Here is a 14,451-nt window from a genome sequence, read left to right as displayed (position 1 = left end):
TCAACGTAATGCTAGCCTTCTTCCTATTGGCTAAGGACCATTCTCTCGCTAGAGCTAAAAGGCCCAAAAATGAGTCCATTTCTTTCCTAATGTTTGGAATAGGTGTGTAGCATTCCGTGATCTTTCCCTTTCCACGGTTTGCTATTGGCTTTGGAGCTATATTGATTGACTCACATGGTTTTGTAGGTGATAGGGAAAGACACATTTTACGTTTAGGTATCCAAATTTGATCATTTACATCATAGTAGCCTTGGGATTCTAATTGTCGTTTTGGAATCCATCGTGATTTGGTCTTGACTCTCCTAGAGCGCGCTCTTGGTTTTCTATGAGAAGTTTTTCTTGAAATGGATGGAAGGGTTGAGATATCTAGAAGTAGGACCTTGGGGACCCATTGATATGTACTCTTAGGTCATGCAGGCTGAGTACTTGCAATATTATTTCTTGTTGCGACTACAAGTTTTGAAGTGCTAGGTTCATGGGCAGCCGACAAGGACGAGTTAACCACTTTGGTTTATGAATCTTGGCTATCTTGCAACTTTGCTAGAGTTTGTAACGTAGGTGACTTTGCTTTAATGATAGGGGTAAGAGTCAGTGGTCGCGTCGTGAACTACCAGTACCCCAATCAAGAGTGCATTTGGTTGTCAATATCCACGTGCATCCAAGGTTTATGTTGCCCTCCATAGTTCAAGCAGGCATGACCAAAAAGTCTTGAGCTACAACCCCATTGTCATAATTGACAAAAATGTGCCATATACCAAAAATTGTGGTTTTTTTCCTGTTGACACCCTTGACTTGGATAATACTCTCAGATAGAGATGGCTTTCCTAACTGACACCACAGCCCATATGATAGAAAATTATACTTAGCACCCGTGTCTAATAAGGCGTTATATAGTACTTTTCCATAGGTGCTGTTTAGCTCAATAGGATATCGTAGAGGAGTGTCAGAGTCCAACCAATCCTCGTTGATTTCAACGTGGAATGCATGTATAGCTCTGTTACCATATACATGTGGTAGTGATGTGTGTGAACACACTAGGACCGCCGGGGCATTTTTTCCCTCTTTAGGAGGTTTTTTCCCCCGTGCATTGTATATACGCCCATCACTCTAGGGCTATCTATCTTTCCATTGCGCACTAAGTAACACACTCTCTATTGTGTGCCTTGAGCTTCCTTTGTCTTCTCCAAGCTGTGTGTGTTTCTCTGCAACCCTAATTCCAACAATTGGTATCAGAGCAGGTCACGTCCTCCCGGGCTTAGTCGCCAGCTGCTCCAGCACACGCCTGCTCACTTTCTCCGATTTCAGTGAGCTTTGGCGAGCGTTCACAGGTCGACAAATATTTTGGGAAAGCTCGAAGAGCTTGGTCTGCTCAGAATTTTGATTTGGGCTCATTTCGGCCTCCGTTTCCACTACGGGCAGTACTGCACAGGCTATTTCGTCATTTTGTGCAGATTTTCTGTCAGTGCCGTTTTCTGCATAACAGGTGCCTTATAGTCTTCTACGGTTAGTGCTATATAGCACAAGTTGTTCCCGCTCCATTTCTCCTATTTTCGGGCAGTTTTCACATCAGGTGCAGCATTTACCATGGCTGACAACAACAACACAGATGTGTTCAAGATGTTTGCTGCTGAGGACAGGTTGGATGGGGACAACTACCCTATGTGGGCTTATATGATGCAACATGTTCTTGTGTCAAAAGGTGTCTGGAACATTGTGCAGGGCATTGATGTACGTCCTGGTTCTGAAGATGTAGGCGATGTTGAGGATGTTGCAGGTCTTGCTGCAAGGATTGCAGCTGTTAGAGTTGTTTTGCCTACAGCAGAACAAGCTCGTTGGGATGTTAAGGATGCGCAGGCTCATGCATTGATAGCGTTGTCTGTGAAGCGCACCATTATTCCTCACATCCGTTCAGCAAAATCTGCAAAACAGGCTTGGGATATTCTAGCAAGTCTTTATGCAAGCCGCAATGAGGCTAAAATTGCTTTGCTGCGTAAAGAGCTAGAGTCGAAGATTATGCATGAGGAAGATGATATGGACACTTTCCTTGCTAGTGTCAAGGATATCAATGAGCAACTCATTTCTGCAGGTGAAGTCATTTCTGACAGTTCCCTTGTGCAGACTGTTCTTGATGCCTTACCAGATTCCTACCAGACTTTTGCTAGTACTTGGAGATTGATGACCCAAGGAAATCCTGAAGTTGTCAAGTTTGATGCATTATGCACATTGCTGTTGCAAGAGTCACTTTCTAGAAAAAACAGGACTAGGCAGCGTGCAGTTGAACAGGCTTTTATTGCTTCTCAAAGAAAGGGTGGTAACAGTAATGCAGCCACTTCTTATGGTTCTGCTGCGAGTGGCAAAAATTCTGTTCCTAATGCTTCTACTGGCAGCACTTCGTCTGGCAATTCTGGTGATAAGGGCAAAAAGAAGATGCGTTGCCATTATTGTAAAGCCAATGATCACTTGATCAAGTCGTGTCCTAAGTTGAAGGCCAAAGAGGCTAAGAAGAAAGAGGGTGGTTCCACTGCAAATGCTGGTTCCACTACAAATGCAGCCATTGTTGAGTCTTCTGTGAAAGGAGATTGATATGCAGATGTTGATGCAGAATGGGCTTTTAGCGCAGAGTGCACTTACAATCCTGCTGTCCATGATGCATGCTTGTCAGTTGCTGCAGATTCACATGTGTGGTATTTCGACAGTGGTGCTACAAAGCACATTACCTCACATCGTGAATTGTTTACCTCTCTCGAGTCTGTCCCTCATGGGAATTCAGTCACTTGTGCCAACAACGCCTCTTATCCAGTTCAGGGAGTTGGAAAGATTGTGCTCACTGCTGCTAATGGCAGTTCCTTCACACTTGTTGATGCACTTTATGTACCTGGGATCAAGAAGAATCTATTGTCTGTATCCGCACTTGCTAGACTTGGACTTGTAGTCAAATTTGTGGATGACAGATGTACAGTTCATGATCTCAGTTTTGGTGATGAAATTGTTGCATCTAGGCTTTTGTGCCGTGGGCTGTATAAGCTCACTTTGTATGACAAGTGTGGACAAAATTTTGCAAATGCTGTTGTAGATTCAAGGGCTATTTCAGATGCAAAACTTTGGCATGCACGTTTTGGTCATCTGAATTTTGCCAGTTTGCTGCGTTTGCAGAAATCTGATATGGTTGCTTCTTTGCCGCCTCTTGAAGCACCTATCAAACATGTTTGTGAAGGCTGTATTCTGGGTAAAATGCAGCGTTCTAAGTTTCCAAAGGATGGTTCAGTTAGGGCCACATGCAGGTTGCAGCTTGTGCATAGTGACGTTTGTGGGCCCATGCAAACTCCGTCCTTGGGCAATTACCTGTACTTCGTGACTTTCATTGATGATTACTCCAGGCATGCGTGGGTATTTCCGCTTAAAGCGAAGTCCGAAGTTTTTATGTGCTTCAAACAATTTTTGGCTATGGCTGAAAATGTCTCAAAATGTACTATGGGCACCCTCCGTTCCGATCGAGGGGGGGAGTATATGTCTCATGAATTTAATGCATTTCTGGCTAGTCGTGGGATAAAACACCAATGTACAGTGCCTTATACACCTCAGCAAAATGGTGTTGCTGAGAGGAAAAACAGGTCACTAACGGAAATGGCACGATGTATGGTCAAAAGTCAAGCTTTGCCTCATTCTTTTTGGCTTGAGGCCATCATGTGTGCCACTTATGTACTTAACAGGTGTCCTACGAAAGCTTTGCAGTCTATTACTCCATATGAAGCATGGCATGATAGAAAACCTTCTATTGAGCACATGCGTGTTTTTGGCTGTTTGGCATATGCTTTGGTGCCACAAGTGCAGCGCAGAAAATTGGATGATAAGGCTGTCAAATGTATTTTTGTTGGTTATAGTGCTGAAAGCAAAGGTTACAGGTTGTATCATCCACAAACAAAATGTATTTTGGTTTCACGGGATGTAGTGTTTGTGGAAGATTCTGTTCAACCCTTGCTGTCATGTACTAGAGACAGTAATGTAAGCTCACAGGACATCTATGACACTTTGTTGCCTCTTTTCAGTGGTGGAAATACGAATGTAAGTTCCAATGAGGCAAATGTACAGCCTATGGGGGTTTCTGAAAATGTTTTAGAACAGCCTATTACTGATGCAGATGTACATGATGTACTTGATGAGGAAAGGGCTGAAAATGAGCAGGCTAAAGGTATGCCAAAATGGCTGGTGCACACTTTGCGTGACAGTAAATTGGATGCACCTTTATCTAGTCGTACTCGTTCAGGCTCTCGCCATGCATCTTATGCATCAGATTGTTATGCTTTGGCTGTGTCTAGTTTACATGATGTTGAGGAGCCTCTGTCTTTTGATGAAGCACAGAATTCAGAAAATTGGATTGCTGCCATGAAATCAGAATATGATGCACTTATAGAGAATGACACATGGACTTTATGTGATTTGCCTCCTGGCAAAAAGGCCATTGGTACGAAGTGGGTTTACAAGTTGAAACGCAAGCCGGATGGTGAGATCGATCGCCATAAGGCTCGACTTGTTGCAAAGGGTTATGCACAACAAAAAGGCATAGATTATGAAGAGACTTTTGCTCCCACTTGTCGTATGACTACTGTGCGTTTTCTATGTGCATTGGCAGCTCATTTTGGTTGGGATGTACATCAATCAGACATTGTTACTGCTTTCTTGAATGGTGAGATATTTGAGGAAGTTTATGTAACGCAGCCTCGCGGTTTTGTCATAAAAGGACAAGAGGACAAAGTGTGCAAATGTAAGAAGGCTTTGTATGGGTTGAAGCAATCTCCTCGTGCTTGGTATGAGAAAGCTGACACTCATTTGGTTAAACGAGGCTTTCGTAACAGTCCAACAGAAAGCACATTGTATGTAAAGCGTGAGGATGATGTATTTCTCATTGTGGTTCTTTATGTTGATGATTTGCTGATCACTGGACCAAATGAGAGACATATTGCTGAATTTAAGGCTGATTTGAATGCTACTTTCAAGATGAAAGATTTGGGGCTGTTGCATCATTACTTGGGTATACAGTTTAAGCAGTGTGATGGTGGTATTGCCTTGTGTCAGAAAAGTTACATAGAGACATTGCTATGTAAGTTTGGACTTGAGGATTGCAAACCTATTGCCACTCCCATGGAAACAGGTTTGAAGTTGAGTCTACATGATGCTGGCGATCCTGCTGATGTCACTCTTTACCAAACTGCTGTTGGCTGCCTCATTTATGTATGCAACACGAGGCCAGATATTCAGTTTGCAGTCTCGCAGGTCAGCAGATTTATGCATAGCCCAGGGTCTAAGCATTGGCAGGCTGTCAAGAGGATTTTCCGCTACCTTAGTGGCACTTTACATCTTGGCTTGTTTTATCCCAAGGGGGGATCATTGCCGCCAGACTTACATGCTTTTTCGGACTCAGATTGGGCTGGTTGTTTTGACACGCGAGTGTCCACAAGTGGTTTTTGTTTCATGCTTGGCAGTTCATGTATATCATGGTTGAGCAAGAAGCAACCTACTGTGGCCACTTCGAGTTGTGAGGCTGAGTACAGGGCAGTCTTCACAGCTACGGTTGAGTGTGTATGGCTCAGACGCCTTATGGCTGACTTGGGTGTTGGACAGGACACTGCCAACACTATCTACACTGACAGTCAGAGCGCATTGGCAGTTGCGAGGAACCCAGTTTTTCATGCTCGCACAAAGCACATTGAGGTGCATTACCACTATGTCAGGGAGAGGCTCTCAGCAGGAGAGATCAGCTTGGCTTATGTGCCAACACAGGACAACCTTGCAGATCTTTTCACAAAGGCATTGTCTCGTGAGAAGCTTGAAGCTTTCCGCAAAGCTTTGGGCTTACTCCCCTTTGTGGACTGATCCTGTCCTCAGGGCATGGCACTTCCCTTTACTCATGTGCCAGCTCTCGTTCACCGCATCACTCCAGGGGGGATTTGTTACCATATACATGTGGTAGTGATGTGTGTGAACACACTAGGACCGCCGGGGCATTTTTTCCCTCTTTAGGAGGTTTTTTCCCCCGTGCATTGTATATACGCCCATCACTCTAGGGCTATCTATCTTTCCATTGCGCACTAAGTAACACACTCTCTATTGTGTGCCTTGAGCTTCCTTCGTCTTCTCCAAGCTGTGTGTGTTTCTCTGCAACCCTAATTCCAACAAGCTCCAAGGTTAGCCTCTCATTGGCGTCTTATGTAATGGAAATGGCATGAACTTTGAGAGTAGCGGAATTAGGAAATTAGGTGAAGCACTTTTGTGAGATTACTTTGTGAGCATAGCGGGTGAACTTAATTGATGGTAGCAACATAAATATGGTACTTAGTTAAATTGGAATGAACAATACTTTTGCAAGAGAGAGAGTTTAGAGAACATGACAATAGTCGAGGACCAGATTCAATTGGACCCGGTCCCCCCTCCAATAGGCATTTCTATTATAGTTTCTCCCATCAAGAGAGACTTGGTACAATACAATCTTTGTGTTCCTTGTGACCTAGGTGATGCAATGAAGATGGAAAGCCTCATGCATCACAGTATAACATAAAATTTGTAGAAAGCATTAACTATCCCAAGCCTCAGTCCCAAGGCCTCAAACACCTTCGAAGGTGGAGAGAGCTAGCGGGGAATGAGGATAGGGAAGAGGAAGAAGAAACATTCCATAGGAGAAAAAAAACATTCCTCGCTTATCATCACTCTTCTTGCTAGCATACATAATAGCATAGTAATTAAGATGGAGAAGATGGCAAGCTTAAGCATTGAAGCATGGCTCTTGGTTAGATTTGCATTACATAGCCAAGAATGTTGGTGTAGGCTCTCACTTCTCACAAGCTTGGAGAAGGAGGTGGAGTTCCTCAACTTTCACCAAGTGAGAATGATCCACAAAATGAGTGTTTGTGTGGTGTATATCCCCCCACCACCCCCCTTGCTTTCTTGGGGTGAATTGTAGCTTTTCCACATGTTTCAAGCTCATTGGACCCCTCTCCCCCCTAGCCAATCACATGCAGCATGCATTCAAGTACATGGGTAATCTTTGGACAAGTGTCCTCCTTACCCCTTAGACAGAGAGAGCTTGAAAATATCTAGATATTTGTTGGATGGAGCTAGAAGCTTATTGGACCCCTCTTTAGCTCAACCAATAGCATTCAAGCACACCATGTGGTTAATCATAGGGAGAGTCTAACATGTGTCCCATGTGCCCTTTGAAAAAGGGGTGCCCTTTGGGTGAGTGGAAAGTTAAGTCAAAGATACCCCTAACTTTGGGACTTTCATGCATAGGAAGCTTCTCAAGCACCTTCCTCATTAAGTTTGTAGGGTCTCTTTCTGACTCAAGAACCTTACCCCCCATGTATGGGAAGCTTGTCAAGCACCTTTCTCATTAAGTTTGTAGGGTCTCTTTTTGACTCAAGCACCTTACCCCCATGTATGGGAAGCTTCACAAGCACCTTCCTCATTAAGTTTGTAGGGTCTCTTTTTTACTCAAGCACCTCACCTCCCATTAATTATGACAAGCATCTCAAGTACCTTAGTCATCAAGCATGACAAGCACCTCAAGCACCTTAGTCATCAACCACGACAAGCACCTCAAGCTTAGGTCAGCCCTAGATTGCCTAAGGTCAAAGGACTTTTAACACTAACCATTGGATGTCTTTAATGAAGCTAACCCTAAGGGCTTTTAAGCTACATTAGATGCACATTGCTCTTTGACAGACTACCTCCTTTTGGACCCTTATTGAGATGTAACCATCTCTCCTCTTGGTCCCCTGCTGAGGTAAGTCTAGAAGTACTTATTGCACATTGCTCTTTGATGGATCGTCTCCTTTTAGACCCCTACTGAGATGCAACCATCTCTCCTTTTGGTCCCGTGTTGAGATAGGTCTAGAAGCACATGTCTCTATTCTAAATCTTGTTCCCGTATATTCTCCCACATTAAATGATAAGTTTAATATGAGAAAATCATTTGGTAAAGTTAGATATTATATTTTATGAAATATTATGTGTTGTTGTCGCTCCTTAGCCTTAGCTTGAGCTTGTATCTTCTTCAATTATGTTTGTGCCTTGGCTGCCTTTTTTTGATGGATGGCACGTAGTTCCTCTGGGCTTAAAGGATCATCGTATCTTTTAAATTTTCTCCCATTGAGGAATCCAATGGTTTCAACTCAATCAAGAGTCTCCACACTTGTGGGGTGATTTCACATACTCTATATGGTCCTTTTTTGCATATTTCAACTTTTTCTTTTCATTACGCACTCCGTACATAAGTACTTTATCACCAACATTGATATCCTTGTTCTTTGGATGACGTCAAACCATTTCTTCCTCCTATATTTCTCCACAAGTGCGTTTTGCACCGGCAATTGCCTTTCTTAATCTAACCTTTCAAGGATATATAAGCGCTCAACTAAAAGGTTACCATCCCAACCTTCTTGTGAAGCTACACGCAGACAAGGAATCACAAACTCCCATGGCATAACTGCTTCTTGGCCATATACCATTTTGAATGGTGTACAATTAATAGCCACTTTGTAAGAAGTACGATAACCCCATAAGGCTGATAGAGAGCACCTTTCTAGCTGTTAGTTCCCCTCAGAAATGTCCTCTGGCTATACCCATGTGGGCTTCTTGCAGTATGTATAAATAGTCATCCTCACGGGTACAACATCTAAGAATATCATCCTTTCCTAGCTAGTAGAGAGTTCCTGCAACAATGAGAGAATAAGGTTCACATTCTTTTAACGGTTTTTGAGCTATGTCCTTACTCTTTGGGTGAAAAACCATTAACTAGATAGTTCAAAATCTTCTCACTCCATTTAGGTATGGTTTTGACTAGGAAGACTAGGAATAGAGAGTGTCGAGAAATTTATCATCGACTCCAGTAGGGGCTTCGCCATTGGGTATGCGAGACAAATGATCCTCCATGACATGTCTTTTACCAGGTCTCACCACAACGATAAAATCAAACTCAAGGAGAATTAACAACCATCATGTAATTCTTCCTGTGGAACAAGGTTTATTTACTAGATACAACAAGGCTTCATGATCCACATAGAAAACAAACTCGTTGGCAAGAAGGTAGTAGAAAAATTTCTTCACTGCGTAAATCATAGCTAAACCTTCTTGCTCCGTAGTGGTGTAGTTCCTCTTGGCATCATTCAATTGACGAATTACAAAGCTAATGGGGTAGTCCAATTTATGTGCTCCTGGTTGAGCTAGAACACACCCAATAGCAAAGTTTGATGCATCAATATGCACATGGAAATTATATTCCAATCGGGCACTCATAAAATCGGAGCGCTTGTCAATGTCTTTTTCGATGACTCATAAGCATGGTCACACTCGTGGTCCAGTGGAACTCAATAAGAAGCTTATATAAAGGACGATCTATCTCAACAAAGTTTAAAATAAACCGTCAATAATAACCAACATGGCCCATGAACCTTTGAAATCCTTTATGGTTTGTACGTGGTGGCAATTTAGCAGTGGCTTTAATTTTGCTCTCATCTATGGAAATCCAATTTTTGGACACTATATGCCATAAAATGACTCTATGTTTAACCCAAAATTGGCATTTGACAAGGTTTAAGGAGATGCAATACAATCAGAACTTCTCAAACACTTTTCGTAAGCCGGATATATGTTCTTTCCAAGAGGAAGAAACACAAAGGTCATCTAATAAAGCTTTGCAAAACTCCCTCAAATATTCTCTAAAAGCAGTGTTTATTAATCTTTGAAAGGTAGCAGGGGCATTGGTCAAGCCAAAATCCATAACACAAAATGCGAACACTCCAAATTTGGTTATAAAGTCTTTTTTAGCTTGGTCTTCTAGCGCAATTGTGATTTGATTGTATCCAGAGTACCCATCTAAAAAGCTATAAGCTTCCTTTCCTGCAATTCTTTCAAGCGCATGTTCTGAATATGGCAAGGGGTAATGGACCCTCCCAGTGGTAGCCTTGACCTTCTTGAGATCCATGCATACTCTGCCTTTCCCATTCATTTTCTTTAGAATCATTGGAGACACCCATGTTGAGTGTTCAATAGGGTATATGAATCCGCATTTCACAAGCTTTTCAATCTCTTCTTGAACGATCTTTGCATATTTAGGATTCATTGGGTAGGGTCTGAACTGGTTTAACCATGCTATTCATGGGGATTTTGTGTTGCTCCATGGAAGGTGGAACACATTTCATATGATGATACGTCCAAGAAAATATATCCCTAAATTCCTTGAGAAGTTCTTTAAGTACGCACTCCTCAGTCTCTATCAGATGGGCAATGAAGACAGGTTTGGACTCTTCTCCTGAGTCTGCTAACTCTATTTCCTTAACTATCATGGGACCATCATAAACTCCATTTCTTCCATCAATAGGTTTTATTTGAGCCTTTGTATACACAACTTTAGGTTCCTCTGTGGTGTAGGATTTGAAATGTTCAGGTGCAGTGTGTAAGTCTGTGGGGTTCTGTTGTTCTCTGGACTATGATTTTACTTCCGATTCCTTTTGTTTTTGAGCTAACTCTCGATTCTGTTGTCTCCTTACAATATACTGCAAAAATTTGGCTTCTCTGTAGCCTCTACTTGTGCGATGTCAATGGGTTGTGAACTACACCACATAACGCTTTGAAGGTATTCACCCCAATTATCTACCAACTTTCGATGAGCATCACATGCGCCTATATAATTAAGCCATTCTACAGTAGATTTCTTTTCCTTTATTCTAGTACGCAAATTTTCTTGATATTGTCGCCTCTTATACCTCTTATTGTTGCCTCTTAGTCGCTAGATAAATCACTACTTGTGTCTTCTGCTCCCTTGGATAGATTGTCATCTAGGGTACCACTGGGCCCTAAATGGTTTGTCCCCACATTTGCACTAAGATTTAACTCAGATTCTTCGTCCTCAGAGTCGATTTCAAATGATGATTCTGACCTCAAATTGTGTGGGCTATAGTCTTGTGAGACGCTCTCTGGTTCCAATGCCAGTCCAGACCTTCATCTTGTAGGTCATCAGAAGCTATATGCATTGCTTATAGCACATTTAAGGATATGAGTGGTGGCATTTCATCCCCCTCATGTGTTACCCAAGTCTATGGTTGCTGCTAGGTGGATCCAATCCACATTGTCCAACTCAGTCATCCTAGGTACTACATCCATATAAGGAGTGTCCGCTTTACACGTGTAACAATATTGCAATGGGGCCCAGTGAACTGTGGTGTCAGATCTATGATCAATTATAAATCTATTTCCTAGAGGATGTGCTCGACCAGTTACAAGATCCACTCGAATGACAAAATCTTGGAACTGCAAGTAGACATGGTTTTTAGACCAATCATGCACCATTTTTGCTTCCCTCATGAAAGGACGTCCTAAGATCATCTCAAATGCCATAGTGTGCTTGGAAAAATCCATAATAATGAAGGTAATCTTATTTTATGTCTAAAATACCTTGATCTTAAGATCTTCTAACATCCCAATAGGCTTAACAATAGACCCATTGGCCATCTTTACTACTACGGTTGTGGTTCCAAGGTGAGGTCTTCCCATAGTTTCCCAGCAGTTTTTAGTCACAATGCTAACCCCAGCGCCACCATCAAGGATTCCCTTCATAGTTAATCCCTTGGTAGTGATTGGTATGGTTGCATTGGATTCATCTCCCTCAAAGTATAATCCCAACTTTTTAACATGTATTTCTACAATAGGGTTCTCATCTAGGTTGGGTTGTGGATCTAAGTGTTCCTTCTCTATTGGCATCTCCCTAACTCCATCCATCTATGCAAGTTGTGGTAGCCCAACCTTCAGTTCTCCATTGAGGAAAGCTCAAAGAGCTAAGAATAGCTCATGGTCTCCATATAGTTAGGACATGATGGTGGTTCTAACCTCTGAAGCCATGAAATCCATCAATTTGGCAATGTTTAACGGCACCTTTTGGGCTTCAGTCCCTTGACGTGGAGAAGATGGGATCTCCATTTGTTTGATAGGGTCAGATAGTCCCTCTCTAAACATTCTTTCCAACAAGAAGTGAGTACGCCTACTTTCCCATGACTTTAAGTCACTTTCTTCTTGAATGACACTAGGTATGGCTAGGGGTCTTGGACTTTTTGAGGTTGTTGTTGCGCAGGGAACACTGTGTTTGCAATCTGGATCTGCCTAGGTGTTGGCTTTGGGTATCTTCTACCAAACTCCTTAATTGCTTGACCCGCTCAATCTCCTCTGTATGGATAAGTTCCTATCTTCTTCTTGGATCATGGCCATTGTGGCTCATGACGATCTTCCTTGCTGCTTTCTTTCTTAGTGGTTGTTTTGGTCTCCGCAGTTTCACCTGAATCAGAATCCTCTTTAGAGTCGTTCATATATACGAGGTCGTCACCAATCCCTATGTTGATATTCGAATTGGGGTCTGACTTCACTGCTTTTTGCGATCTCTTCCTTCGTGTTTCTTCTTCTTTTGAGATTGGGCAATTGATGTCGTGTCTCTTTCCTCAAGAATATAAATTTTTTTTGGAGCATCAATTGTGTGAGTACGTTTACTGGTACCACAGGCGTACTTTGTGATGGATCCTCGGTAACCTCAATCAAGTTTAATGGCATGATCTTTGGTGCATTTGGATTATTCGGGCATTGGGCAATCAAATGATCTATTCCACATCAATTACATATGAGTATCGGCATTGTGGACGTGCTTGATTGATTGGTTTGCATTAGTGTGGTGTTCTTTTGTAGCCTTATAGGACACGCGGCCACACGATGTGGACCTCCACACTCATAGCATTGAAGAGGTGGTCTCTTAGCAATGTAATTGATATTTTGACCTCTTATAGCGAGAGCAGCTACTTGATAGACAGGTTTCACTTGTCCCCAATAGTTCTCCATGTAGTATTGTGGAATTTCTTCAAGAGCATCCATCCCCTAGGCAATATTAGGGTCTATATCTTCCTCATAGCCTTCCAAACAAGCAATAGATGACTCACAACCCACTTGATTCACTGATTCTTGTATGTGGTGGTTGCGGTCCTATCACTGTAGGTGGTAAGGGTACTGTTTAAACAAAATTTTGGGCCCTAGGGACCATGTGTTGTGATGTTTGTTCAAGAGGTGGAGCCAGCATCAATGCAAGCACTCGAGGTGTGTCTGTCCATGCTAAGGTTGGTCTATTGGCCATCGCGCGCTTAAATACTATGCAATCCTTAGCTTGAGGACCATACCTCCCACATGCATTGCAATTCCCATTAAATTTTACTCTAAAAGTAGGGAATTTACTGGTACTATGTGGACCATAGCATACTGAGTGCCATTGTTGTTCCCTTCTTGGATACATATGATTATTTTGTGGAGGGCATTTACTGGTATTATGTGGGCCATAGCATACTGAGAACCATTGTTGTTCCCTTCTTGGATACATGTGATTGTTTTGCAGAGCACAATTGTCTCTAAGACTCTCATCTTAGATGTCTTTGGCTCCTTAGCAATAGGATTTATGGTCATTGGCTGATGCCCCGATGCTTGAGAGCTAGTAGATTTAGGCTCAATAGACACTCTTTCTCCTTGAATCATTAAATTATCCTCCAAATGGATCGCATTGGTGGTGACTGCTTCCCAAATGGTGATACCTCTAATGACTAGGCCATTGTAGATATCCTCATGTTGTAATCCCTAATGAAGCTAGAGATATCAAATGCTTTAAGCGACTAATAAAGTCTCTCACCGACTCTCCTTCCTCTCATTGGGCTTCTTGGAGCTGAGAGGCTACACCCCAAAGCACTCTTTCTCGTATGTATTGTTTCAAGAACAGTCTCGTAAGAGTAGGGTAAATTCATTTTTTCTTCCACCCTTAGGGTTCTATATTAATCCCCTGCCTTCCCACTTAAGGTTATGCTTAAAGCATTACTCTTATGCAGGTCATTGTGTTCTCCTAGATAATCTCATATTTGTTCAAACACTTCGATATGCTTTCTCACATCCCCGTCTCCACTAAATTTTTGTGTGAGCTTGGCTATTTGTACTGCCTTACTTCTAGGTTCTCTATCAGGCATGTTACGCATATTCTCAGCAATAGATCGACCAATAGCTTGAGCAAATGTTGCCAGGTCACCTAAGTGAGTAGGCACCATGGGTGAAGGTGCTCTAGAGACTACATGTGGAGTAGGTATTGGCATTGGGCTTGGCGCATAGGAAGCCCTTGGGTTCCACGTGGTAGAATGTTGTGCCATGTGGCGGCCCAAAGTTCAGCCCAAAGTTCATATGTGTGGCCCTAGGCATAGCAGGCATCGGATGTCACATGCTAATGCTAACCGGTATGGTCCCATGGAAATAAGGAATTGGATGTTGTGGTTGTGGAGCATAAGTTGTTGAAACAATGGGAGGGGTAGGAGGTACATGAGCATAAGGACCCATAGTTGCATACGATTGATACACACTTGTAGGGGCTATTGTCGGCATTGAGCTACCATGTAG

This window comes from Adiantum capillus-veneris, chromosome 9 (assembly GCF_014529385.1).
Source record: "Adiantum capillus-veneris isolate H3 chromosome 9, ASM1452938v2, whole genome shotgun sequence".
NCBI classification, from domain to species: Eukaryota; Viridiplantae; Streptophyta; class Polypodiopsida; order Polypodiales; family Pteridaceae; genus Adiantum; species Adiantum capillus-veneris.
This window is presented reverse-complemented; position numbering follows the sequence as displayed.